This window comes from Myodes glareolus, chromosome 1 (assembly GCF_982192425.1).
Source record: "Myodes glareolus chromosome 1, mMyoGla1.1, whole genome shotgun sequence".
Lineage (NCBI taxonomy): Eukaryota > Metazoa > Chordata > Mammalia > Rodentia > Cricetidae > Myodes > Myodes glareolus.
Window position 1 is genome coordinate 38,982,177 of NC_142026.1, and position 27,909 is coordinate 39,010,085.

A 27,909-nucleotide genomic window follows, 5' to 3' on the forward strand; every position below is an offset into this window, starting at 1 on the left:
CATAGATACTTTTTCCTATATTTTCCCTTCTGAATTATAGCTCGGCCACAAATCTTATGAAATCTTCAACGAATAGACTTAGAACTCAGATCCTCATAGGTTGTCCGGTCCTGTGGGTTTAAACCAAAAAGAATGAGTCAATTTTTACATAAAACTATTTTAAGTTTTCATCCTGCATAGTCAGTTTACGGACTGTGAGTGCAGTGATTATTTGCTGCTTCACCTTCTCCTCTGCATGCCATGGGCACAGATGGAGCCACCATTCCACGCCAGGTCACATTAAGGTTATCATTTCTCCCAGAGAAAGAGCAGAGAATACTGCAGTGCATCTGTGTTCTTGCTAGAAAAAAATCTTTTTTTATCTAGTACTTGGAAAATACATGGAAATACTACATTAAAAAGTATGAAAAATATATAAATTTTCATTATGCTCTACATTTTTCTCTGCTCCCCACTCTGCCTCTGCCCTCCTCTTCAACCCTCTTCCAAGGTCTCCATGCTCCCAATTTACTCAGGAGATCTTGTTCTTTTCTACTTCCCATGTAGATTAGACTTATATATGTCTCTCTTAAGGTCCTTATTGTTGTCTAGGTTCTCTAGGATTGTAATCTGTAGTTGGTTTTCTTTGCTTTATGTTTAAAAACCACTTATGAGTGATAATTGTCTTTCTGGTCTGGGTTACCTCATTCAAAATGATGTTTTCTATCTCCATCCATTTGCCTGCAAAATTCAAGATTTTTTTTTCTGCTTTGTAGTATTCCATTATGTAAATGTACCACATTTTCCTTATCCGTTTTTTGGTTTAGGGACATTTAGGTTGTTTCCATGTTCTGACTATGACAAATAATGCTGCTATGACCATAGTTGAGCACATGTCCTTGTGACACAAATGAGCATCATTTGGATATATACACAAAAGTGGTATTGCCAGGTCTTGAGGAAAGTTCTTTCCTAATTTTCTGAGAAATCTCCACACTGACATCTAAAAGGGCTGTATCAGCTTTTACTCCCACCAGTAATGAGGAGGGTTCTCTTTAACCCACAACAACCTCAGCATAAGTATCATCAGTGTTTTTGATCTTGGTCATTCTTACAGGTGTAAGAATCTCAGAGTTGTTTTGATTTGTATTTCTCTGATGACTAAGGATGTTGAGCATTTCCTTAAGGTATCTCTCTGCCATTTTAGATTTCTCTGTTGAGAGTTCTCCATTTAAGTCTGTACTTCATTATTTTATTGAATTATTTGTTCTTTTGATGATCAATTTCTTGAGTTCTTTGTATATTTTGGAGATCAGACCTCTGTCTGATGTGGGGTTAGTGAAGATCTTTTCCCATTCTGTAGGTTGTCATTTTGTCTTGTTGACCATGTCATTTGCTTTACAGAAGCTTTTCAGTTTCAGGAGGTCCCATTTATTAATTGTTTCTCAGTGTCTGTGCCACTGGGGTTATATTTAGGAAGTGGTATCCTGTGCTAATGAGTTCAAGTTATACACTATTGTTAATAGCAACTTCCAATACAATAAACTTTACCTTGGAAATATTAGCTCACACCTGTAATTCCAGAAACCAAGATAAGAATATTGTGAATTTGAGGTCCAACTACGCTAAATACTGAAACTTGCCTGAAAAGAACAACAAAAATGAGAACAATAACATAATTTACTTTGATACTTGTGAGAAAAAATCCTATTTTTTATTAATTAAATGTTTGTATTGCACAACCTCAAACAGCTTATGTGTTTTTTTGTTTTGTTTTTTTTAAACAAGCCACACTGATATTCATTGAAGAGAAAGTTAGAAACAGCCTTGATTGCATGGGCACAGGAGAATACTTCCCAAATATAACACCAGTAGCACAGACACTGAGAGCAATAATTAATAAATACATTTCCTGAAACTGAGAAACTTCTGTTAGACAAAGGATACAGTCACTAAGACAATGCGGCAACCTACTGAATGGGAAAAGATCTTCACTAACCCCACATTGGACAGAGGGCTGATCTCCAAATTATATAAATTACTCAAGAAATTAGACATCAAATTACCCAATAATACAATCAAAAATAAGTAGAAGATTCCTCTAATGCTGGCGGGAGTGCAAACTTAGAAAGTCACTTTGGAAATCAGTATGATAGTTTCTCAGAAATCTACCCCAGGACCCAGCAATATCAACCACTCAAAAGATGCACACTCATACTACAAGAACATTTGCTCAGCTGTGTTCATAGCAGCATTATTCACAGTACCAGAACCTGGAAACAACCTAGATGCCCCCAATTGAAGAATAGATGAAAATGTGGTGTGTTTATACAGTGGAGAAAGTGTCAGTATTAAAAAACCAATGGTGTCTTTAAATTTGCATGCAAAAGGATGGAACTAGAAAAAACATCCTGAGTGAAGTAACACAGACCCAGAGACAAACATCTTATGTACTCACTTGTTGTAGGATTTCCTACAGCCCGTAGGTTTTAAGTTATCCACCCACTTGGGCATAGTCTCTTACACTATTTATGCTGTTGTAAAGTGCACATCTACCTCTTTCCAGCTGTGAAATTTGGTTGTTGTTCTCCATTCCAGCAAAAGATATTTATTTGTGAGTCTCCCCCTAAATAAATAACCCTCTTTTATTCTCAATTCTGAGATAGTGTGGGATTTCTTTTAAGCATCTATTTTTATCTGGTGCCCCATGTGGATTCAGACAAATTGGATGAGATAGTAAGTTAGTGTGAGCTTACTAAAACTACTAACAGTGAGTAATAAAGTGAAAACTTGTGAGTTATTATTTATAAGCAATTTACATTGCTATAGATTCTTATATAATGATACAAACTTAAATTATACCTAGACAAAGTTATTTTGTCATATTGTATGCATGTATGCTTCTACCTCTGCTTACAATTTTTGGATCATATTACAATGTTCATTTCTTCCTCTGATCAAGATGTACATTATTTACATTTTGAAGTCATTGTCCTCATTTGTTGTACAGTTGTTTATTGTATAATCTTTTAACATTAAGTCATAGTCTTTAAGTTATATAAGAATCAAGAATTATAGTTCAATAGTCATACATGTTTGTCATACTTATAGTTAGACTGTTCAGGTTCTTTAGATTCATAGAGATTGTAGTCTGCATAGATAGTTAATCTTCAGCTACTTCAAAGAACTATAGAATATGGCATTTAAATAACTTTGGGTTCTGTTGAAATGAGACACAATTGCTCCTAGCAACACTGATCTATTTCTGAGAGAATATTGAGCACCGAAGACACTCCACTTGTAGCTGGTTTTCTTCTTGGCAAAAGTGATCTTTGGGCAAAGGAATGCCCATGCCTCAACTACTGACATGGTACATGATATCTAGAAAGGGATAAGCAGGACACAAGGAAAAATACTGTCAAATCTTGTCAAGACAGGGAAAGACAGTTTTGAAAAATTTCCTGCCTCTGAAAATAGTCTGTCAGTTACGCTAGGCCTTAGCCAAAGTTGGTTGCTTCAACATTGCTAATGAGACTTTGGGTGATTGCCCAGGCAGTAAGTTGTCTCTGTCATTTGTTGTACATTTTTGGAAGTTGCTTGACTGTACTTCCTGCTTACTCAAGTAATATTATTTCCCTTCTTGGATCTACGATGAGGTTGAAGACTAGATAGTTGTAGTTACTTTCCATTCATGAGTTGGCCAAGTCATTTATTTTATTTTTAAAGGTTTATTTACCTATTATGTATACAACATATCTTCCATGTGTGCCTACAGGCCAGAAGAGGGCACCAGATCTCATTATAGATGGCTGTGAGCCACGATGTGGTTGTTAGGAATTGAACTCAGAACCTCTGGAAGAGCAGCCAGTACTCTTAACCACTGAGCCATCTCTCCAGCCTGCCATGTCATTTATTATACAAGACTTAAACTCATTGGAATAGGATAATAATTAAAACATTTATTACATGTGTATTGCTTGATGTATTTGTTCTTTTTGTATATAATTTTGTATTAGGTTTAGAACTCTCTTATTTAAACAAAAGGTTAAGATGCTATAGGAATAGCCTTTAAGTTACCCAGTCACTTGGGCATGATCTCTTATACTATTTATGCTGATGTAAAGCCTGCATCTGACCACTTTTCTGGCTGCAGGATTCAGTTGCTGTTTTCTGTTTCACCGAAAGATATTGATGTGTGAGTCTACCTCGAAATAAATAACCTTATATTATTCTCCATTCTGAGCTAGTGTGGGATTTCTTTTAAGCGTCCATCTTCATTCACTCATAAGTGAATATTAAATGTAAAGCAAAGGACAACCAGATGATAGGGGAGTTTAGCCAGTCACTATCTGTTTGTGGGGCGTGTCGCCCTTAGGCTAAATCTTGCCTATAAACCTGCAAGCGCACTCCCGCTAGCTCTCTCGCCTGGCTCCTGCGTCTGGACAGATCGTTTGGATTCTGGTGTAAGCTGATGTAAGTCTTACTTCTGTTTGTTAAAGCTGTATATTTTGTATTAAGATAGTCTGGGGACTTTTCATTACCAATCGCCCTGAGGCTTCAACCAGCCTATAGTCCATGATCCCAAGTAACAAGAAGGACCCTAAGAGAGATATGCATGGATGTCCCTAAACAGGGGAAACAGAATAGACCTCCTGAGAAAGTTATGAGAGTGGAAAAAGACTGTGGAAGGGGAGAGGGAGGGAAGATGGAGAGGGAAGAAGAGAACCCTAAGGAATGAGATGTTCAAGAAAGAGAAGCACAGCGAGGAAGAGAAATGAAAAAGATATCTTGATTGAGGGAGCCATTAAAGGGCTATCAGAAAACATAGATTAAAAAAGAAAAATAAATAAATAAATAAATGAAAATAAAACATAGATTATGTTAAATTCTAACCTTGAAAGTGATACATTAGGAGGTGACATCCTTGTGGTGGTGCTAGTGACTATATGGGAGAAGGAAGGAGACCCAAAGAAGCCTTAACTAGTAATTCCAATCTGCTGATATCTGGATCTCAAACTTCTTAGTTTTATTCTTGCCCCGCGCTACCATCTCGCCCGCAAGAACGACGCGGGGCACTTAGGATTCTTCTGCAGCAAAGCTTTAATGCGTCTTGAGAGGGAGAGCATAAGCTTACATGGCGGAGACCCAGAATGAGGGGAACCCAGCCCTTATAAAGGAAACAGTCCTCGCTTCTGACGTGTCACTCTTGGATTGGTCCGCTGCCCATTATCCCAGATGATGCCTCGGAAGTAGGCAGGGACCCAGCAGTAGTAAGTTACTAAGCACGTGCGCTGGGATCAAAGGCACGTACTACCACACCTTGAGGTCACAGAGGTCAATCTGCCTCTGCCTCCCAGGCATCAGGACTAAAGGCGTGTACCACCACACCTTGAAGTCACAGAGGTCAATCTCTACCTTTGTCCCTTGAAGCAATGGAGAATGTGATTGCGGCCCTCCACATATTCTAAATGTTGTAAGTGTTTAGAAAATAGGCAGTACATAAAAGTGAGTGGGAAAGACCTAGAATTGGTCTTCAAATCATTAAACAACATTTCTCTATGGTGAGTCACAAACAGAGGTGCATAAAGCTGTATTCAATATTCCCCATTCACAGTTATTCCTAAAAGGGCAAGCTCTTAATTGTCATTCACAGCTGGCATTATGCTGGGAATTTGGCTGCCTCTGTTTTTGTCATCCGCAGCAGTGAAGTGGGAAGCATGTTCAGAGAGCTACCCCAGGCTTTTGAAAACCGAAGGCTCAAAGCTTCTTGTGCACTGTGTTTATAAACTAGCCTGCTAGGTCTTCCTTAAAACACAGCAGCCAAAGTCTGAGTGTTGGCTAAAGAAAGGTTACACTTAGCTTATGCATTCACCTCAGTGTGAAAGGTGAGTGGTGTGTATCAGCAGTGTGTTCACCTATATAGGACTCACTGACTTTAGGATGTGGACTCTCTGGCTTGGGAAGGGTCTGTCTGGCAGAGAGACAAAATATGCTGATTGAAGACATTTAAAACGAGATATAAATTCACAAGTCATGAAGACCAAGGTGTGAGAGAATGAGGTGTCTACATATTAAATATGGAAAAGTCAAACTTTCATACCAAGCTGTCTGAAGAAGAAATCATTTTCTGAAGCATGCGCAAAGCCTAGCATCATCTGTTTTCTCTGCAGCTCTTAAGCAGCTCGGTTTATCCCAACCGTGGTTTGATTTTCTCATTCTCTCTGTTACTGGGGGAGAGAGGTGGTCATTTTCCTGGGATGCACTTGCTTCAAGGCCTCTTCCTTAGCTATTTCACATATGGAACTATTTCTCATTTACAGCCCAGGTTAAATTTTATATCCTTACCTAACACTTGCCTTCAAGAAGTCCCTTCAGTATTGCATTCTCTTTTCATTTTATATTATAGCTCTTCTCTATTTTTTCCAATTGATTACTTGTACATTAATCATATTCATCTTCTTCTAGTGAGCTCCCTGGACATAAGAACTATGACTATGCTATTCATTGTTAAATTCCCAACATATAAGATAATTGACATTACACAAGAGACTTTCTGCAAATACTTGTTAATTTATGCATCTTGTTAATGCTTTCTTTAATTAGGGAGACAAGAAGAGGAGGCTAAAAATATTCTCAGTATTGTCAACACAATATTATATGAAATTTAAACTCAAATTCCATGAGTGGATGTATGTATATATATTCTGACCAATGATAACATCTTAGTAAAGGGCACAATATGCAGTAGCTACTCTATCACCTCTCTCACACAGAATACACGCATATGAGCACACGTATAATTTAGCAAATCTTTGCCTACATCAGCAGTGACCCCTCCCCAGGGAGGGCCGAAAAAGCCCATCAAGATGTGGACCACTCCCACAGGCTATCTAGACTGCTGCCCAGAAAAGGAACACATGGTCTCAGGGTTTTGCATGGTCTCCCCTGCTCTCTTTCTTCCTTGCTGTGCTTTCCCAGACCACCCAGGCTCGGGGCATTAAACGTGGGCATCTTTTATTCAGGATAATTTGGTGTGGTTGGAATTATTTGCATCAGCAGAAAGGCTGATCTTAAGAAATATACCTAACACCTAATGTAGTAGAAGCTTCTTAAAAACACAAACATTCGTGAAGGTGATTAAAATAAAGTCATAAAATAGGGAAAATGATCCCTAACTGGACATTTCTTGTTACCCAAAGAAGTTTCTAGTCTGAAATAGAGTTACATCTGATTGAGGTTTGGGGCAATAGTGTCCCACGGAAACCCACAAACAATTCAGACTGTTGCCAAGGCTGTCGTTTTCTCTCTGCAAATTGACAGCAAGTCCCAAGGCTGAAGACAACACCTAAGCAATTCATAGAACCTGAAGAAGTCAAGCTGGTGCCACACGGAGCTTTTCACACTATGTGCTAGCATCCTTGGTAGCAAAAATTTCTCTGCACAACCCATAGAAGAAAGGTAATATCAATTAAGCCACAATACCTTTGATCTGTCATGGTATGTAGTCTGAAGATATTCTAGGGCAATAGTGGCACAGAGTTTGTTAGAGTAACCAACTGGCAGAATATGGAACCCTTACCTGGCCTTGTTTGTGTGATCAAGAACCCCAGCCTAGATAGCCCAAGGACCTAGGTCCAAACAAAAGACTACTGCTGTGAAAACACACAGAGACACAGGAGAACAAGAAAGTAACTCCTAATGACATTCTGACAGACTCATAGTGTCTTATCAGCCATCATCAGAGAAGTTTCCCCCTGAAGTTGGCGGGAACAGATAGAGAGACCCACAGCCAGTCATTGTGAAGGTACTGAAAGACCTAGTAACAATCAGTCTCAAATGAGATATCTCCTTTGACTAGATTTGATGATTTTGCGTTATAGTCACGAATCTACACCTAAAAGTGGCCAATTACACCAACAAAAGAAAACATAGGTCATTCAAAATATGAACTCTCCAAAGATTCCAATTTCATGAAAACTAGAAATCTTCAACATTTTTCATCTATACATGAATCTTCTAATGTATAATGATTCCCTTAAAATCTTGTGTATGTTTGCATTGTAATAAGTGTTTGTTCATGTTCATGTGTGCATAAACGTCTGAAACCCACTATTCATGTACATGTGATGTCAAAGAACATGTTAGATGCTGACCCTTGCCTTGCTCTTCTGTTGACAGGGTCTCTCCTTTGTCACTGTTATATGTACCAGGCTTCCAGAGATTCTCTTGGTTCTACCTTATGTATCGCAATAAGAGTGCAAAGACTAAAGAGGCATGGTGCCATGTCTGACTTTACAAAGATTATAGCAATCCAAATATAGGTTCACATGCTTGAGTGACAAGATGCCCATTTCTCATATGGTTAATATTTTAATATTATTTATTTTCTAACCTGTCATATCTAGTAATAGTTATTTTTCCAGGATTATTTCAAAGACAGTCAAAATCACTTTAAACGAAGGTGATGAATTTTTATTCATTTATTTAATATCCTTCTTTTTTATTTGCCTTGAATTAATTTGTGAGCCGGAGTGTATGTGCTGCTAAAGCAAAAAGCCAATTTCTGTCTTCACCCTACAACTCAACTCTTAATTCTTATTATAACTTTTGTTTTTCTTTGAGAAAGAGACAGAGAGATAGAGAGAGAAAGAGACAGAGAGAGGAGTAAATGTAAATTAAATAAGTCCTTAATGCATTAATACATATTATATGCATATTCAAGAGAATCTTAATGTTATTATTTTAACATTATCTAACTGTACATATATATTAAAATCATATCTAGATTTAAGAGTTCCTTCATAGGTATAATTTAATAATTTAAAACTGATTCTGACTAATATTTATATCACACACATAAAATAATACTTTAAAATCCTAACAAATGATTAGCAAATGACTTAGGAGGTAAGGGTGCTTGTGTACAGTTCTGACAATCTGAGTTCAACTCCCATAGCCCAAAGGCTTCTGTGAGTAAACTGACTCTTGAGACCTACCCATGTATGAACTATGGCAGGAACACTTGCTGTCCAAATAATAAAACTAAAAAAAAATCCTAATTCTTAAAACACCATCAGAAATATTTCATCAGAGTATTATTTATTGTGAAAATGAAAATCCACATAGATATTTTTTCCTATATTTTCTCTTCTGAATTATAGCCCGACCACAAATCTTATGAAATCTTCAAAGAATAGAATTAGAACTCAGATCCTCATAGGTTCTCCGGTCCTGTGGGTTTACACCAAAAAGAATGAGTCAATTTTTACATAAAACTATTATAAATTTTCATCCTGCATGGTCAGTTTACGGACTGTGAGTGCAGTGATTATTGCCTGCTTCACCTTCTCCTCTGCATGTCGTGGCCACAGATGGAACCACCCTTCCACGCCAGGTCACATGAAGGTTATCATTTCTCCCAGAGAAAGAGCAGAGAATACTGCAGTGCTCCTGTGTTCTTGCTAGAAAAAAAATCATTTTTTATCTAGTACTTGGAAAATACATGGAAATACTACATTAGAAAGTATGAAAAATATAATTTCTTTACAAGAACATTTTAACTTGAGAAAAATTCCATATGTTGATGAATACATATTCTATATTTAAGTGCAAATGTTTCTTTCCAAGAAATATTTGGGATTAAATATAAACTGAAAAAAATAACAGGCAATTGATTCAGGGTATTAACCACTATTCATAAAATTCACGTGGACGTAAAATGTAGAGATATGTGATGACATTACATTTTATGTTTTCTAAAATAAAAAGCAGAGGAAAATCTGTAGAACAAAGTTTCTGGAGTTATCTCTGTCAAATAATCAATAAATGTAATTTTGAATCAAGTCGCTAAAATAATCTTTTAGAAATATAACATGATTTTAATTTTTAAATTTTCATTTTATTTTCTATAGTGAAAGATGTAATTTAATTTATAAGATTATTAAGAAGCGATTATTGATACCCCAAAGAAAAAGTAACAAAAGTAGATATTAGGGGCTGGAAGAAAGGAAGGAAGGTAAAGTCGCTAACAAGCAAGATGAGTATTCTTAGTTCAAGTCTACATCACACAGATGCAACAGCACACACATGCAAATCCATACATGCACTCACACATGTAAATATTTAATAAAAATAATTTAGAAAATAAATTGAGTCTCATGCTCCAGTACATGGCCTCATACTCATGAATATATGGGTGGCATTAACTACACTTTTTGGGACACACACACATACACACACACACCATGAAATGAAGCTGAGAACGGTTCATGCTGTGTGGACATGAGAGGAGCTGAGGGGAATGAAGGGTAAATGTGATAATATTTCATTTTATACACATGTGTAAAATTCTCAAAAATAAAGTAGAACATTTTTAATAGACTCTCAAATTCTCTATGCCCAGTAACTAATCAGGAAATCTTGTCGGGTTAAATGAAGACAAATCCAAATCAGCAAGTAGATCTATATTCATCCATATTCCATATGTCTATATGACAACATGAAAGCACACACAATAATAACAAGAGTATTATGCCTCCAGTAGAGCACCTGAGTATTTCAACATAGCTGAAGCACAGGAAAAAGACAAAACAGGTTTAAGAATATAGTAAGGTCCATGAAATGGGAAATGAATAAATCCTTCAATGAAACCCAGAAATACAAACAGTGGAAGATAATGAATAGAACATTCCAAGACCAGGAATTGGAAGTAGAATCAATAAAGATACATGAAATGGAAAAATATCTGGAAATAAAAAATTATCAACTTCCAAAAGAAACTGTAGTGGCAGCCTTCTCAAACATAATACAAGAAATGGAAGAGAGAATCTCAGGTGTTGAAGACAATGGGAGAGACTGATACACAGGCCAAAGTAAATGATAAATCTAAAATAATTACTAACAAAAAGTTTCCAGGAAATTTGGAATACTATAAGAGGATGAAATCTAAGAAATACAGAGGAAAAAGAAGAAATCCAGCTCAAAGTACAGGCAACTAAACCCAGTAAAACCTTCAATCACCATAGATGAAAAAAATAAGATGTTTTATGAGAAAAACATTTATCTACAAATCCAGCTCTACAAAAAGTGCTTGTTGGAAAACTCCAATCTAAGGAGGTTAACTACACCATGGAAACACACAGAATAAATTATCCCACATCTGAAAAAAACGAAGGGAAGCCTAAACACACATACACAATGCACACACACACATACTTACATGCACACACACACACACTCACACACAAACATACCACTACCACCACCACTACCACCATCAACAACAATAAATAGGAATTAAGATGTATTGGTCATTGATATCTCTCAATATCAACAACCTCAATTCCCCAATAATGATAAAAAACTAAGAGAGCGAATGTGAAAACAGGATCTACCCTTCTACTCAATGTGAGGATCATACCTCAGCAACAAATATAGACATTACCTTGGGTAAAAGGATATTCCAAGCAAATGGACCTAAGAAGCAAGCTCATGTAACCATTTTAATATTTAATAAAACATACTTCAAACCAAAATTATTAAGAGATGAGGAGAGACACTATCTATTGATCAAGTAAAATAATCAAGAAGGATGACATTTCAATTCTTAATATATATGCTCCAAACACATGAGCATCCATGTTTCTAAAAGAAACACAACTACAGTTTAAATTGTATACTGACCATCACACCTTGACAGCATAATAGAGTTGACCCTGTTGTCAGGGACACAGGTGAGCCAGGCCTCAATGCATGAAAGCCGGAAAACTGACCCTACTATCTATCCCATCACACTCCCCTTAAGCATCAGTAAAGACAGCCCAGTGCCTTACCTGGACAGTACCGTTGTCCATGGTGATATGAATTAGGAGCATCTGATTTTGAGGTTGCAAGAGCATCAGGGCTGACCCCACTCCTTGCTGGAAATTGTATTGGGTGATCTAGCCAAGGCAGTGCTGGGGAGCTTGCCCAGGTAGTGACAATGAGGGAAAGCTACAGAGCTGACCATCCCAGCTACCACCCAGACCCATAACTGGAATTAAAGATTGGCCCACCCCAACATCCACTTCATCTATGAAGTGTGAAGGTGGGATGAACTTACAGATGCAAAACTGCTGGATCTCCATGACACAGGACAACAAGTTCACTGAGGTGAGCCCCCAATGAGATCCGCTTATTACTGGTGTAGCAGAAACCAAATGCCTCAAGTCAGACCAATTATTTGTGACAAATGAACACTTGCAAGTACAGATGAATGAACTAAAGGATAAACTGTGTGACTCAACAGGCCACACTGCAACTTCCACAACTAGATTCCTCTTTTTTGATGTTTATTTTGTTTTAATTGTTGTTTTGTTATTTTCTTTTTTGTTTTAGATTTGGTTTTGACTTTGGGGGAGGTTTCAAAGGCAGAGGGTAGATGTTAGAAGATGGGTAGATAAATGGTAATGTAAATCATACTGCAAAATCCACAAATAAACAAAAAAAGAAAAAATGATTCTATAGAACAATGTGTTAGATTGTTCATAAAGGAAATAAAAAGGCTGAGAAACACTTGAAGATATTCAACATCATTAGCTATCAGGGAATTCCAAATCAAACTATTTTGAGAATCAGTCTTATACCTGTTATAATGACTAAGATCAATAACACAGATGATAATTCATGCTGTAGGATGTGGAAAAAAGGAAACTCTCAACTACTGCTGGTGGGAGTGCAAACTTCTACAACCAGTATGAAAATCAATATGGCATTTTCTTAGAAGAGTGGGAATAAATCTTGAAAGATCCAAATGTACCACCTTGAGCATAGACCCAAAGAATGCTTCATCCTACCACAAAAACATGTTCTTTGTGGCTTTATACATAATAGCCAGGCATTGGAAACAGCCTAGATTTCCCTCAACTGAAGAATCAGTAATGACGATGTAGTACATTTACACAGTGGAGGAAAACTCATTCGGCTGTTTAATAAAATGACAATATGAAATTTGTAGACAAATGGATGGTACTGTAAGAAATCGTCCTGAGTGAGATAACCCAGACCCAGAAATACAAATATGCTATGCTTTCTCATACATGTGGATATTAACCATTGAATAAATGTTAACCAACCTATAATCTCTAGACACACAGAGGGTATGTTAGTTAAGATGTCTATTGCTGTGAAGAGACATTGTAACCATGGCAACTCCTATACAGAAAAACACTTAACTGGGGCTGGCTTACAATTAAGAGGTTTAGTTCACTATTATCATGGTAGGAATCATGGTGACATGCAGCAAACATGGTGCTGGAGAGGTAGCTGAGAGAGAGGGAGGAAGAGAGAGAGAGAGAGAGAGAGAGAGAGAGAGAGAGACAGACAAAGAGAGAGAGACAGAGAGAGACAGAGAGAGAGACAGAGAGAGACAGACAGAGAGAGAGAGAGACAGAGAGAGAGAGACAGAGAGAGAGAGACAGAGAGAGAGAGAGAGACTAGTCCTGGCTTAAGCATCTGAAACCTCAAAGCCTCCTCCCGTGACACACTTCCTCCAAAAAGGCCACACTGGCTCCAACAAGGCCACATCTTCTAATAGTGTCACTCCTTATGAATCTATGTGGGCCACTTTCATTAAAACCACCACAGAGGTTATGCATCCAGGAAGGAGCTGGGGTGAGGATGTGTGTGGATCTCCCTGGAAAGGGAAAATAGAACATATTTTGATTCGCAAACAGGATGCCGGTGGAGATGTGAAAGTGAGGATCAGGTGGAAAACAGTGGAGATCACATTGAGTTGAGGAATGCAAGACAGTACAGATGGATTTTTGGGGCATTTGAGAGATGGTATTGAAAATCCATAGGGCAGTAGAAATCTCCTTAAGTACAGGAAAGCAAACCAAATTAGGTTTCCTAATAATGGGGAAGGCAGAAGCCTAACTTGCCACCTTGTCTCAAAGAAGGCCTTTAATAACAGGAATGCATTGCATTTTATCGAGTTTTATTTTATTTTATTTTATTTTTTTACAAATGAGGTCCCACAGAAATATCCAAAATGCCCAGTCTGTTGTCAAGAGAATGGATTTCTTTCTACAAACTGATCGTGGGGCACCATCGCCAAAAACAACAACCACATACAACTCATTGAATGCGGAAAAGTTCAGCTGGTGCCTACATAGAGTGTGTGGTGTCTTTGGTTTGGGAAGGTGCTTTGTAGGCTGCCAAAAGAGATATGTAAGTGCCAAACAAGTCTATAATCAATCCTGTCTGCAATGTATGGTAAGGCAATGATGGCACAAAAATATGGGAATAACCAACCAACATCTGATTTGACTTAAAACCCACTCCATGAGACAGAACTCATACCTGACGCTGTTTGACTAGACAGAGAATAGACAGTCTAGAGACCAAGGGTAAAAACAAGCCCTACTGGTTTTAAGATAAAAATCTATAAATAAAATGACTCCCAGCAACCTTCTGCTATACACAAACATCTGTGTCAAATTCAGTCATCATCAAAGAAACTTCTTCCTGCAGCAGAAGGGAACAGATACACAGACCCACAAATGGACATCCAGACATTACGGGGGGGGGGATGGAGAGGGAGGGAGGAAGGGAGGGAAGTTGGAAGAGAGTAGAGAGAGTTCTTGGAATACACAGCTCTAAATAGGATGTCTCTAACAAATCTCTCATTTCAGAGCTCCGGACCCAGAGAAGCAGGAGCAGAAAGAGTGTAAGAGCCAGAGGAGATGGAGGACACCAGAAAAATGGTCCTCTGTATCAATAAAGTTCATAAGCACTCACAGAGACCAAAGTAGGAAGCACAGGTCCTACAATTGTTTCCACCATGTCCTCTGTATGTATATTAAAGCTTTCAATTTAATATTTTTATGGGGTTTCTGAGTGTATGATGAAATGGGTCTCTGATTCTTGTGCCTGCTCTTGGGGTTTCTTTTCCTTCTGTTGGGTTGCCTTGTCCAGCATTGTTGTGAATGCTTTTCTTTTATCTTATTACACTTTATTTTACTAGGTTTGGTTGCAACCTCATAGAAGCCTTCTCTTTGCTAATGAGAGACAGAAATGGGGGGGTATCTGGAGGGGAGATGAGGTAGGAGGATCTGGGAGGAGTGGAGAGAGGGTAAGCTGTAGTCAGGATAGATTATAGAGAAAATAATCTACTTCCAAGAAAAGGGGAAAAGACCTTCAATATATTTTACGAGTTTAAAGGCATATATTTTATAATATCTTCAATAATTTTAACAAGAACTATATTATTATGCTCATAAAAAATCTTGTGGGATTACATTAAGCGTTTATCAATTCAAATAGCGCTATTGACTACTGTTTAAAGGCTATCAATATGATATCCCATTGACAAAGGGAAAACATACAATTCTTACCCAAAGGAGAAATCAGTTATAAATTCAGTTTTTCTTCTTTTCTGACATTTGCTGTGTTTACAGTACTGACCACATTCTCAGTTTTTCCCTTCACAACTCTATCAAATATGCAAAGTGCAAGAAGACTAAACACGACTGAGGAAAATTGTAAAGCAAGACCTGAATGAAAAAGAAGTAATAGAGTGTAACTATATCTTTAATTAAAATTTTGAAAAAATTATATTTACCTGAAGAAAAGATATAGTTTACTTCTTAAAGTATTAATTTCCCAATTACAAATATAATTACTAATATAAACTTACATCAAAATATTTATTTAAAATGCTTACAAAATTTTTCAATATTCCAAAATAGCAATGTTTAAAAAATTTATGAAGTATGTTAATCTGCAAACACATAAATTAATTATATTTTCAATATTTTATTGCCTATAGGAAGTGAAGCCTCCTTAAACCTTCATGTAGTTGCTTAAGTATTAGTTAATAGAAAATATATTTACTTCATAGTTTTTATTTTTGTCTAGAACTTATGAAAATTATATTATGTAAATGTAATTAACTTTACAAGTGAATTGCCCTGTTAACCTGAGACACAGTTTGTACTAGTTTTCCAGCAGAGTCATTTCACAAGGCAAGAAACATGAATGAACATTTCCCACTTATAAATACCTCATCTATTTTAAAGGATAGCTTCTTAATGATACATTTACTTGTGAAATAGATGTGATATTACAATAAAAATTATAAGTAGGGAATGGCTGTAATGATTCTTTGAAAGCACAGAGTTTGAGAAAAAATTAAGAAAATATATTCAGTATTGCCTCCAAGAAGAGTGTAGTGCTAGTAAGAAATTCATCTAATAGCAGTCGAAAAATTCAGACAAGACATTTAAATGTCTATGTTTAACAGATAAAGAAATAAAACATTAACATGCAGAGCAAAGAACAACATGGCAGTAGCATGGCATCTGCCTTAAGTCCATTTCCATAGCAGATGGAATCAAGAAGTGAAAACCAAACTTTTATCCCAGAAGAACCTGTGACTGGAGCAGTATGTTATAGTCTCACAGAGACTGAAATGGAATGATTGCGTAGAACTAGGAGTGCAAAGAAATACCAAGACACAAGCAAACACTGAGAGGGCAGAAGTTTAAACAACAAAAGAGTAAAACTATGCTATGCTGTGGGTCATAGTAGCCTTTGTTATTTGGAATCACAGTTGAACAAAAGGAAACTGCATGGAAAGGCTTGGTGAGTTCATAGCCTGGCCAGGAAAGAGCAAGACCAAATGTTTGGAAGAAGAAGAGAGAAGTGGGGCCCAGGAAGCACTTGCTAATGAGATTAGTGTGAGTAAACAGGAGTGGGTCATTGTGCATCAGAACGATGAAGAAAGGTCTTCAGAACATTTCCGAACTCATTGGACAAAAGTCTGCTCCTGCCTGGGGAGGATACTTCAGCAGCTAAGTTTCATAATTTTAAATGGACTTGCTGCTTAAGGGAACTTTCTCTCCTTGCTTCCAAGTGAGTACCACTAAATAGCCATGGCTTTGACTTAAGTTCCAGTGCTCATATTGGAAGCAGATCTTACTAAGCTGTCCTAGATGTCCAGGGGAGTAAAATGCAAAAAAGTGGTTTTGGTATCTTGACAATTTCAATAAATTTTTGAAAAGAAAGTCAGGGAGCCTGAAATTTGCTGCAAGCTTGGAGCCCGCATAGAACAGGCCTAATAGGGCAATGCCAAGTTTAGCCTTGGAAATAGATGTCTAGAGTGAAGAATAGAGCCAGAGAAGATAGAAATACTAAGCAGTATCAGAAAAAGTTGTAGGCAGAGTGTAAAGCACACCCAAAGAGAAATGGTGGGTCCTGTAGCTTCTTCAAAATCACAAGCAAACTTTGCCTGTGGAGGCACACTTCACCACAGTGTTCATGGGAGAACAGGTTTGAAATATGATACTTGAATAAAGAGATGATTTGCATTCTTGGAGGGGCAAGAACTTTACTGGAGTTAAAATTAAAATGTGCCAACTAATTTCATTTGTAGAGCATATTTCAAGACAGCATATCACTGAACCTCTGGCTTGGTGTTGACTTCTCTTATGTAGATCTTAAGTGAAAAGGAAGAAGTGAGGCAGAGGAGATAAAAATGTACAGGTTGGAGTAGAAAAGAGTCCTAGGAAGCATAGTGTTACTAGGAAATGTTGGAAGAGAGGCCATAATTGATAAGGAGATTAGCACTAGTTAGGAGAGACCTCTGGACTGAAACAAAGAAAAAGGATCCCTAGGGCACCCAGATAGCTTCCCAATTTGTAAAGGAAAAGCTGAGGGATTTCTGCTCTGAGGACCCTAACAAAAGCTACTACAAATATGACTCCAGGGTGTGAAGGTCCATGAAGAGTGGAAGGCAAATATGACATTGTTGCTCACAAGGTACTGTACCAGTAATTTTACCTGTACTTGGGACCCTTTTCCTCCTACTGGGTTGCCACAATGAGCCATGATGTGAGGGTCTGTGCCCAGTGTTATTGTATCTTATTAAGCTATGTTCAGTGGGTATCCCTAGGAGGCCAGCATTTAAAAAAAAAAAAAAAAACAGGAACTGAGCCTAGTACTCTGCTGCTGGTCTCTGCAAGAGAGAGTGGGAAGAGTGAGAATGTGAGCAAAGAGGTCAAGACCACGATGGGGATACCGGTGGAAACAGTTTACCATAGCTAATGGAAGCTAACCAACTCCAGTCGGACAAGGACAGAACCAATATAGGTCAAACTAATTCTCCTGAATGTGGGTGATAGTTATGTGGCTGGGGCAGAAAGTGTAGCCACTGACAGTGGCACCAGGACTTATCCCTACTGCTTATACTGGCTTTTGGAAAATCTATTCTCCTAGAATGCATACCTTGTTAAGCCTAGAAACAGTAAGGAGAGCATTGGACCTTCCCTAAAGCAATGTGCCTTACCCTCTCTGAGGAAAGGATGGGGTGTGAAGTGCAGGTGAATGTGGAGGGAAGGGGAGGAGGGGAGGGAATTGGGATTGGTATGTAACATGAAAAAGAGATTGTTTTCTTTTTAAAAGGAAAAATAAAATGAATTATTATTTATTGATCTTGGGGAGAGGGAGGTGGGAGGAGGAACTGGGGGTAATGGAGGGAGGGGAAACTGTGCTAAGTTTGTAATACATGATAGAAGAATAAAAGTTAAAAATAATTAAAAAGATTCAAAAGTGAGGGGATTATAAATTCCACCTTCAAAGGTTCAGTTTGTTGCTGAAGGCTTGAGAGCTCATGTCTTTGTCCTGTATCCTGATTTCTCTCTCCGCTTTGTGTTTATGAAACAGACACCGACTCTCTACCCATGAATGACATGTTGAAATACACTTGGAAGAAAGATATTAAGAAATTTTTGTGAGATTTTCAGTAACTGAAAGATAACATGTGTCTTATATTACCAAAAAGGAGAAATTGTAAAGTCTATCTTCAAAAAGATTTTGATATTATTTGCAGGTATAATAATTTTTAATCAAAGTTACACAATATTTAATACTATAAAACTGAAAAATTTATAGCGGAAATCAATTTGGCTGTATCATTATACATCAAAATTAGTTAACAAATTGAAATTATTCTAATTATCACTTGTTCTTAAACAATAACACAGAAACCTAGTGCATTTAGAACAAAACTATAAGTATCTACATAAATTCTGTAGTACAAGTTTATAACATCCGTTTTACACAATTGTATAAGTCTTCAATTAGCAAAGTATTTGTTCATGGTAATTATTTTTTGTTATAAACAGTTGAAAATTATAAAAACTATTTTGTCTACTTAAAATTGCACAGTTCACATCACTTACATATTCCCATCAACACGTAGATCATTTTTGACTTATCGTAGATCCAGCAACGTCCTCTGAGTCCGCATTTATTAATGCTCCAGTAAATGCAAGATTCAGTTGATGCTTTTTTAAAAATCACTGGTCCAGGGACAGATGCTATGAAGTAGTCAGTGTTTATAAGTTCTTCATAAAAACACTTTGACCAGGATTTGTATAAATTTTTCTTAAAACACACACACACACACACACACACACACACACACACACGCGCGCGCACACGCCTCTAAACACATTATTTTAAATTCCATAATAGTCTTTTATAAATTGTATTATTAATGCTAGTAATAAATATCCTGAACCTTGAATGCATACAAATATTAGCAGTTCGAAATGATTTTAGAATTATGTCTATGCTATTGTTTACAGGGTATATTAAAGAATTATTGAATTGGCATGGAAGATTTAGGAGAACATATTTAAAACAAAAGAAGTAAACTACATGACTTTGTTACTTCTAGTATCTGTAAAGATACACAACTATGAGATTTTAATGACTAAAATTGACTTAATGTTTTCAGTTATGTGTCTAAAATATTCTCCCTTACTTCCAGGAGATTCCAAGATTCTCCAGTGGAAGTATGAAACTATATATGGCGCCAAACTGCACACACTCACACAAACATGCACATATATACACTATTTACATTGCCTATTCATGTCTTTTATTTTAATTTAGCTTAAAAGCTTGTGAGATATCATAAATCTTCTATAATTCTTAGCTTTGGATTAATCCCTTAGTTTTCTCTCATCCATTTCATCACAATTTCTCTTAAATATTAGCTCCCAGTATTCCTCTCCTGTCTTTTATATCACATGAGTGTTATTATTCCCTTTTATTATACTTTTCCTCAGATTGCAAGATCATTGCTGCCCATATAACTTCTTCATAACCCCCTCCCGCCTGCCATCCTTGCTCCCATCCAGGTACGAATTCCTATATTTCTCCCTTCCTCCTGGGGCCATAAAATTTCCCCAGCTCAGCTGCCTTGCAAGCTGGGCCTTGACTGTAGGCACAGCGCAGCTCGAGGCAGTTCCTGGGTCTTAAAGGCCTCCCTGAGGACAGGTGGACCAGATGTCAGCTCAGCCACATTCCTGAGCAGCAGGGGCCCTGACTTCTAGCAGAGGACCATAGGTGGGGGTCCTGGTGAGGAAGAGCTTTGGCTTTCCCTGACCCCACAGTCGCCCAGGTCGCCCTGCAGTGCTGGCTACCCCCTCCCGCCTGCCATCCCAGCTCCCATCCAGGTACGAATTCCTATATTTCTCCCTTCCCCCTGGGGCCATAAAATTTTCCCCAGCTCAGCTGCCTTGCAAGCTGAGCCTGCATTGTAAGCGCATCCAGGAAAGAGGGAGTGCCTGTGCTTCAATAGCCTGCCTGAGGAAAGGTGGGCATTCTGTCACTGAAGTCCCAGCCCAAGAAGGGAACCTGACCCGGTAACAGAAGTTCCAATAGAGAACATTTGAAGTAAGAGATGGGCAGACGCCAAGGCAAGACCTCATCCAATAATCTGAAAAACAACATGAAAACACAAGATCCCAAGGACCCCACAACAGAAGGGCTTGAACACCTTAACCCAGAAGAAGTGGAAAAAAGTGCCATTATGAAAGCAATAGAGTCCCTTAAACAGGATATGAATAACTCCCTTAAAGAATTGGATGAGAAATATAACAAAAAGTTTGAAGAAATAAGTAAATCCGTGAATGAGACCCTGAGAAAGCAAGAAAAAACAATCAAACAAGTAAAGAAAACAGTGCAAGAATTGAAAACTGAAATGGAGGCAATGAAGAAAACACAAACGGAGAACCGGCTGGATATGGAAAACCTAGGTAAACGAACGGAGACTACAGAATCAAGCATAACCAATAGAATACAAGAGATAGAAGAACGAATCTCGGAATCTGAAGATACCATAGAGAAAATAAATGCTCTGGTCAAAGAAAACGGCAAATCCAACAAATTCTCTTCACAAAACATTCAGGAAATCTGGGACACAATAAAAAAACCAAATCTAAGAATAATAGGGATTGAAGAAGGAGAAGAACTGCAGATCAAAGACCCAGAAAATATATTCAACAAAATGATAGAAGAAAACTTTCCCAACCTAAAGAACGATATTTCTATGAAGGTTCAAGAAGCATACAGAACAATGAATAGACTGGATCAGAAAAAAACATCCCCTTGCCATATAATAATCAAAACACAAAACATAAATATTAAAGAAAAAATTTTAAGAGCTGCAAAGGAAAAAGGTCAAGTAACTTATAAAGGTAAACCTATCAGGCTTACACCGGATTTCTCTATGGAAACCATGAAAGCCAGAAGATCCTGGATAGAGGTACTGCAGAAACTAAGAGACCATGGATGCAAACCCAGACTACAATACCCAGCCAAGCTATTGTTCACTATCAACAGAGAAAACAAAATATTCCAGGATAAAAACAAATTTAAACAATACGTAGCTACTAATCCAGCCTTACAGAGAATATTAGAAGGAAAATCACTACCGAAGGAATCCAACATTCCCAACACGGCCTACAATAACTCGAATATCTAGCGACCATTCACAAGCACAAATCAAAGAAGAAAAACACATTAATATCACTTAATATCAATGGACTCAATTCACCTATAAAGAGGCACAGACTTAGAGATTGGATACGAAAACAGGATCCAACATTCTGCTGTTTACAAGAAACACACCTCAACCACAAAGACAGACACCTACTCAGAGTAAAGGGTTGGGAAAAGGTTTTCCAAGTAAACGGACCTAAGAAACAAGCGGGTGTGGCCATTCTAATATCTAACAAAATCGACTTCAAACTAAAATCAATCAGAAGAAATGGAGATGGACATTTCATACTCATAACTGGAACAATTCATCAGGAGGAAGTCTCAATTCTGAATATCTATGCTCCTAATATAAAGGCACCCACATATGTAAAAGAAACTCTTCTAGAACTCAAGGCAGTCATCAAACCACACACACTAATAGTAGGAGACTTCAACACTCCTCTCTCACCAATGGACAGGTCAATCAGACAGACACCAAACAGAGAATTGAGAGATTTATTGGAGGTATTGAATCAAATGGACTTAACAGACATCTATAGAACACTCCACCCAAATAGGAAAGAATATACCTTTTTCTCTGCAGCTCATGGAACCTTCTCGAAAATTGACCACATACTGGGTAACAAAGCAAACTTCCACAGATACAAAAAAATATTAGTAACTACCTGTGTCTTGTCAGATCACCATGGACTAAAATTAGAATTCAACAACAATGCTTCCCCCAGGAAGCCAACAAACTCATGGAAACTGAACAGTCAACTACTAAATCACCCCTGGGTCAAGGAAGAAATAAAGAAAGAAATTAAACTCTTCCTTGAATTTAATGAAAACAAAGACACAACATACTCAAACCTATGGGACACTATGAAAGCAGTGCTAAGAGGAAAGTTCATAGCACTAAGTGCCCAATTAAAGAAAGCAGAGAAAGCACACATTGGAGACTTAACAGCACACTTGAAAGATCTAGAAAAAAAAGAAGCTGATTCACACAGGAGGTCTAAAACACTGGAAATAATCAAACTGAGGGCTGAAATCAACAAAATAGAAACAGAGAAAACAATCCAAAGAATCAATGAATCAAAAAGCTGGTTCTTGGAGAAAATCAACAAGATTGACAAACCCCTATCCAAATTAATCAAACGGCAGAGAGAGAACATGCAAATTAATAAGATCAGAAATGAAAAGGGGGACATAACCACAGACACAGAGGAAATTCAGAGAATCATTAGATCTTACTATGAAAGTTTATATGCCACAAAGTTGGAAAATGTAAAAGAAATGGACATTTTTTTAGATAAGTACCATATACCAAAGTTGAACCAAGACCAGGTGAACAATCTAAATAGACCTGTTAGTCGTGAAGAACTAGAAGCTGTTATCAAAAATCTCCCTACCAAAAAAAGCCCAGGACCAGATGGTTTCAATGCAGAATTCTACCAGAACTTCCAGGAAGAGCTAATACCTATACTCCTTAACGTATTCCGCAATATAGAAACAGAAGAGTCATTGCCTAACTCCTTTTATGAAGCTATAGTTACCCTAATACCAAAACCACACAAAGACACAACCAAGAAAGAGAATTACAGGCCAATCTCACTCAAGAACATCGACGCGAAAATTCTCAATAAAATACTGGCAAACCGAATCCAAGAGCACATTAGAAAAATTATCCATTATGATCAAGTCGGCTTCATTCCAGAGATGCAGGGCTGGTTCAACATATGCAAATCTATCAATGTAATCCATCATATAAATAAACTGAAAGAAAAAAAACCATATGATCATCTCACTAGATGCTGAAAAAACATTTGACAAAATTCAACACCCATTTATGATAAAGGTCTTGGAGAGACTGGGGATACAAGATACAGCAAGCCAACAGCTAACATCAAACTGAATGGAGAGAAACTCAAAGCCTTTCCACTAAAATCAGGAACGCGATAAGGCTGTCCACTCTCTCCATACCTCTTCAATATAGTGCTTGAAGTTCTAGCAATAGCAATAAGACAACATAAGGAGATCAAGGGGATTCGTATTGGAAAGGATGAAGTTAAACTTTCGTTATTTGCTGAGGATATGATAGTTTACATAAGTGACCCCAAAAACTCTACCAAAGAACTCCTACAGCTGATAAACACCTTTAGTAACGTGGCAGGATACAATATCAACTCCAAAAAATCAGTTCCCCTCCTATACACAAAGGATAAAGAAGCAGAGAGGGAAATCAGAGAAACATCACCTTTCATGATAGCCACAAATAGCATAAAATATCTTGGGGTTACTCTAACCAAGGAAGTGAAAGACCTATTTGACAAAAACTTTAAGTCTTTGAAGAAAGAAATTGAGGAGGATACCAGAAAATGGAAAGACCTCCCCTGCTCTTGGATTGGGAGAATCAACATAGTAAAAATGGCAATTCTACCAAAAGCAATCTATAGATTCAATGCAATCCCCATCAAAATCCCATCAAACTTCTTCACAGACCTTGAGAGAACAATAATCAAGTTTATATGGCAAAACAAAAAACCCAGGATAGCCAAAACAATCTTATACAATAAAAGAACTTCTGGAGGCATTACCATCCCTGACTTCAAACTCTATTATAGAGCTACAGTATTGAAAACAGCTTGGTATTGGCATAAGAACAGAGAAGTCGACCTATGGAATTGAATAGAAGACCCAGATATTAACCCACAAACTTATGAGCACCTAATTTTCGACAAGGGACCTAAAGGTATACAATGGAAGAAGGAAAGCATCTTTAACAAATGGTGCTGGCATAACTGGATGTCAACCTGTAAAAAAATGAAAGTAGATCCATATCTATCACCATGCACAAAAATCAAGTCCAAATGTATTAAAGACATCAACATTAATCCGTCCACTTTGAACCTGATAGAAGAGAAAGTGGGAAGTAGTCTACAAGATATAGGCACAGGAGGCCTCTTCCTAAGTAGGACCCCAGCAGCACAGACAATAAGAGAAACAATGAATAAAGGGGATCTATTGAAACTGAGAAGCTTCTGTAAAGCAAAGGACACTGTCAGTAGGACAAAAAGGCTGCCTTCTGACTGGGAGAAGATCTTCACCAACCCCTCATCAGACAAAGGTCTGATCTCCAAAATATACAAAGAACTCAAGAAACTAGGCACTAAAACTCTAATTAACCCAATTAAAAAATGGGGTACTGATCTGAACAGAGAATTCACAACAGATGAACTTCGAATGGCCAGAAGACACTTAAGGTCATGCTCAACCTCCTTAGTGATCAGGGAAATGCAAATCAAAACCACTTTGAGACACCATCTTACACCTGTCAGAATAGCTAAAGTCAAAAACACCAACGATAGCCTATGCTGGAGAGGATGTGGGGTGAGGGGAACACTCATCCATTGTTGGTGGGAATGCAAACTCGTGCAGCCACTGTGGAAATCAGTGTGGTGGTTTCTCAGGAAACTGGGAGTCAACCTCCCTCAGGACCCAGCAATTCCACTCTTGGGAATATACCCTAAAGATTCCCTAACATACTACAAAAGCATTTGTTCTACTATGTTCATAGCAGCACTATTTGTAATAGCCAGAACCTGGAAACAGCCTAGGTGCCCCTCAATAGAAGAATGGTTAAAAAAGGTGTGGAACATATACACATTAGAGTTTTACTCAGCGGTAAAAAACAATGACATCTTGAATTTTGCATGCAAATGGATGGAAATAGAAAACGCTTTACTGAGTGAGGTAAGCCAGACCCAAAAAGAGGAACACGGTATGTATTCACTCATAAGTGGATTCTAACCATAATTAAAGGTCTTTGAGCCTATTATTCGTGATCCTAGAGAAGCTAAATAAGAAGATGAACCTGATGAAGATTATTTAGCTATCCACCAGGAGGTAGGAAATATACAAGAGTCCCAGGTAACCTCGGGTGTATGTGGGGGGGGTGGGACGGTTGATGAAAGGGGAGAGGGTTAGAGAGAAGGGAGTAAGGGAGGAATGGGGAAAGCTCGGTGGCCTGGGATGGGGTGGAGGAAGGAAGGATGAATATGGGATCAGGGAAGAATATATTTCAACTAAGGGAGTCATTTTAGGGTTTACAGGAGACTTGATTATATATGGGATCCCAGGTCCAAGGAGAGATCCCCCAGATTGTTCTCTGGACAGAGGAGAGGGTGCCTGAATCGGCCGTGGCCCATAACCATACTGATGTATATTTTGCTTATCACCATAGATCCTTCATCTGGCGAAGGACGGCTATGCAGTCGGAGACCCACATTGGAGCACCGGACTGAGCCCCCCGAGGTCCAAATGAGGAGCAGAAGGAGGAAGAACATGAAAAACGAAATCAGTACTGCGAGGGATGCTATCACCCACTGATACAAGGAAACGGATCTAATGAGAGTTTACCAAGGCCAGTTGGACTGGGACTGAACGAGGACGTGATCTAACCAGATTCTCGGAATTTGGCCGGATTCTCTGAATGTGGCTGGCCCGAAGTCTTTCTGAAAAGCCATTGACTATGATACTGGGACCTGTTTCCTCTGCATATACTGGATTTTGGGGATCCAGTCTGTTTGGATACTCACCTTCCTGGACCTGGAGGGAGGGGAGAGGAACTTGAACTTCCCACAGGGTAGGAAACCCTGACTGCCCTAAGGAACAAAGAGGGATTAGGAGAGGGAGTGGGGGGAGGGGGAGGGTGTTGGGAAGAGGGGCGTAAATATATTAAGAAAAAAATAAAAAAAAAACTTCTTCATAAAGACTTCATTTTGTCTAATGCTTTCTCATGCTCATCTTCCTGCTGCTCCATCACTTCACTTCCTGTCTGAACCCATCTGTTTCCTCTATTCTCACTTTCTGCTTTCATCTCACCTATATTCTTCTATCTCTCCTTCCCAAATGCATCCAAATTAGCAATGAATCATTTCAAATTTCCACATGTACTTTACGTTAGCATGGAGATGAATGGAAGCCGTATTCACATGAGATGGAGTATTCTGAATTGTGTCTTATGGCCTGGAAAACATAACTCAGTATAATTTCTTTCAGTTATATCCATTTTCCTGAAAGTTTCTCAATGTCACTTTTTCCTTTCAGGTGAGTACTATGCATGTATGCATGTATGTATGTATGTATGCATGCATTCTCATTGCCCATTCACTAGCTGAAGACCATCTAAGTTGACACTTTTCCTAGCATATAACTTCTTTGGTTATATGCCCAGGAGTGGTATATCTGGGTCATGTGTTAAAATCTAGTTCAGAGTTTAGACAGAGTTATGTCACATTAGTAAACAATCCTGCTCCCTGAAGACGTATTGTTAAAGGAAACTCTCAGTGCCAGTTTTCCTCTACTTTGGGTATTGACAAGGGAGGATGAATGGCACCTGAAACAATACAGTCTAATGACAGTCATCTTACCCACCATAATCATTTGATTAAGACCCTATTACTGAAGACACCATACTTTTTGGTTACAGGACACAGAGAAAATAGCCCTAAGTTCCCAGTTGGCTAGATTTCACAGTGCTATAAGGTGCTATGCAGCCTGATTGACTTTCTTAAAGTATCATCCTACCAGTCTGGTAGTGACTATGGTGTAAAAGTGGCAAGACTGTTTATGGGGACAACCAACTACTCTCTGGATTCTGAGGTTCCTATGATGGAGGAAATTCAAGACTAGTGCTGTAAACATGGTCAAAAACCGTGACTAGGAAAAATAATTTAAAGAATTCTTTTCTTTGGGGGACTTCACAAGCATATAAGATGTATGAAATTACTGTGATTTTGTGGATGCTTCATATGATCTCTTGGAGTTACTTGCCTGCTTTGAATCCAATTACACCAGGCAATGTAATATGATTGATACATTTGTTTGCTTAACCAGATGGCTTTTATTACATACACTTTCTCCCTGTATTTAGCTACATTTTAAAAAGCAATCTTCTACTTTATATTATTCTCTACTTTTAGGTTTAAATACATATATAGGTAAATTTATATATCAAAAATGAATGATATGGTACATTGAAAATACAAACCGATTAGTCTCCAAATTGTAAGGGTCACACCCATGGCCATCGATTTTAAATGGGTAGGTACAATT

The 27,909-nt window shown here is 37.9% G+C and overlaps 1 long non-coding RNA gene across 1 annotated transcript; it reads right to left on the minus strand.

Annotated features, from left to right (window-relative positions):
• Positions 1–27,909, minus strand: LOC148123306 (uncharacterized). The gene is made up of 4 exons (XR_015737638.1): positions 27,845–27,909; positions 19,200–19,337; positions 15,354–15,512; positions 1–110 (listed from the first exon to the last, which is right to left on the minus strand). It is a non-coding gene; the product is annotated as an uncharacterized LOC148123306 (long non-coding RNA).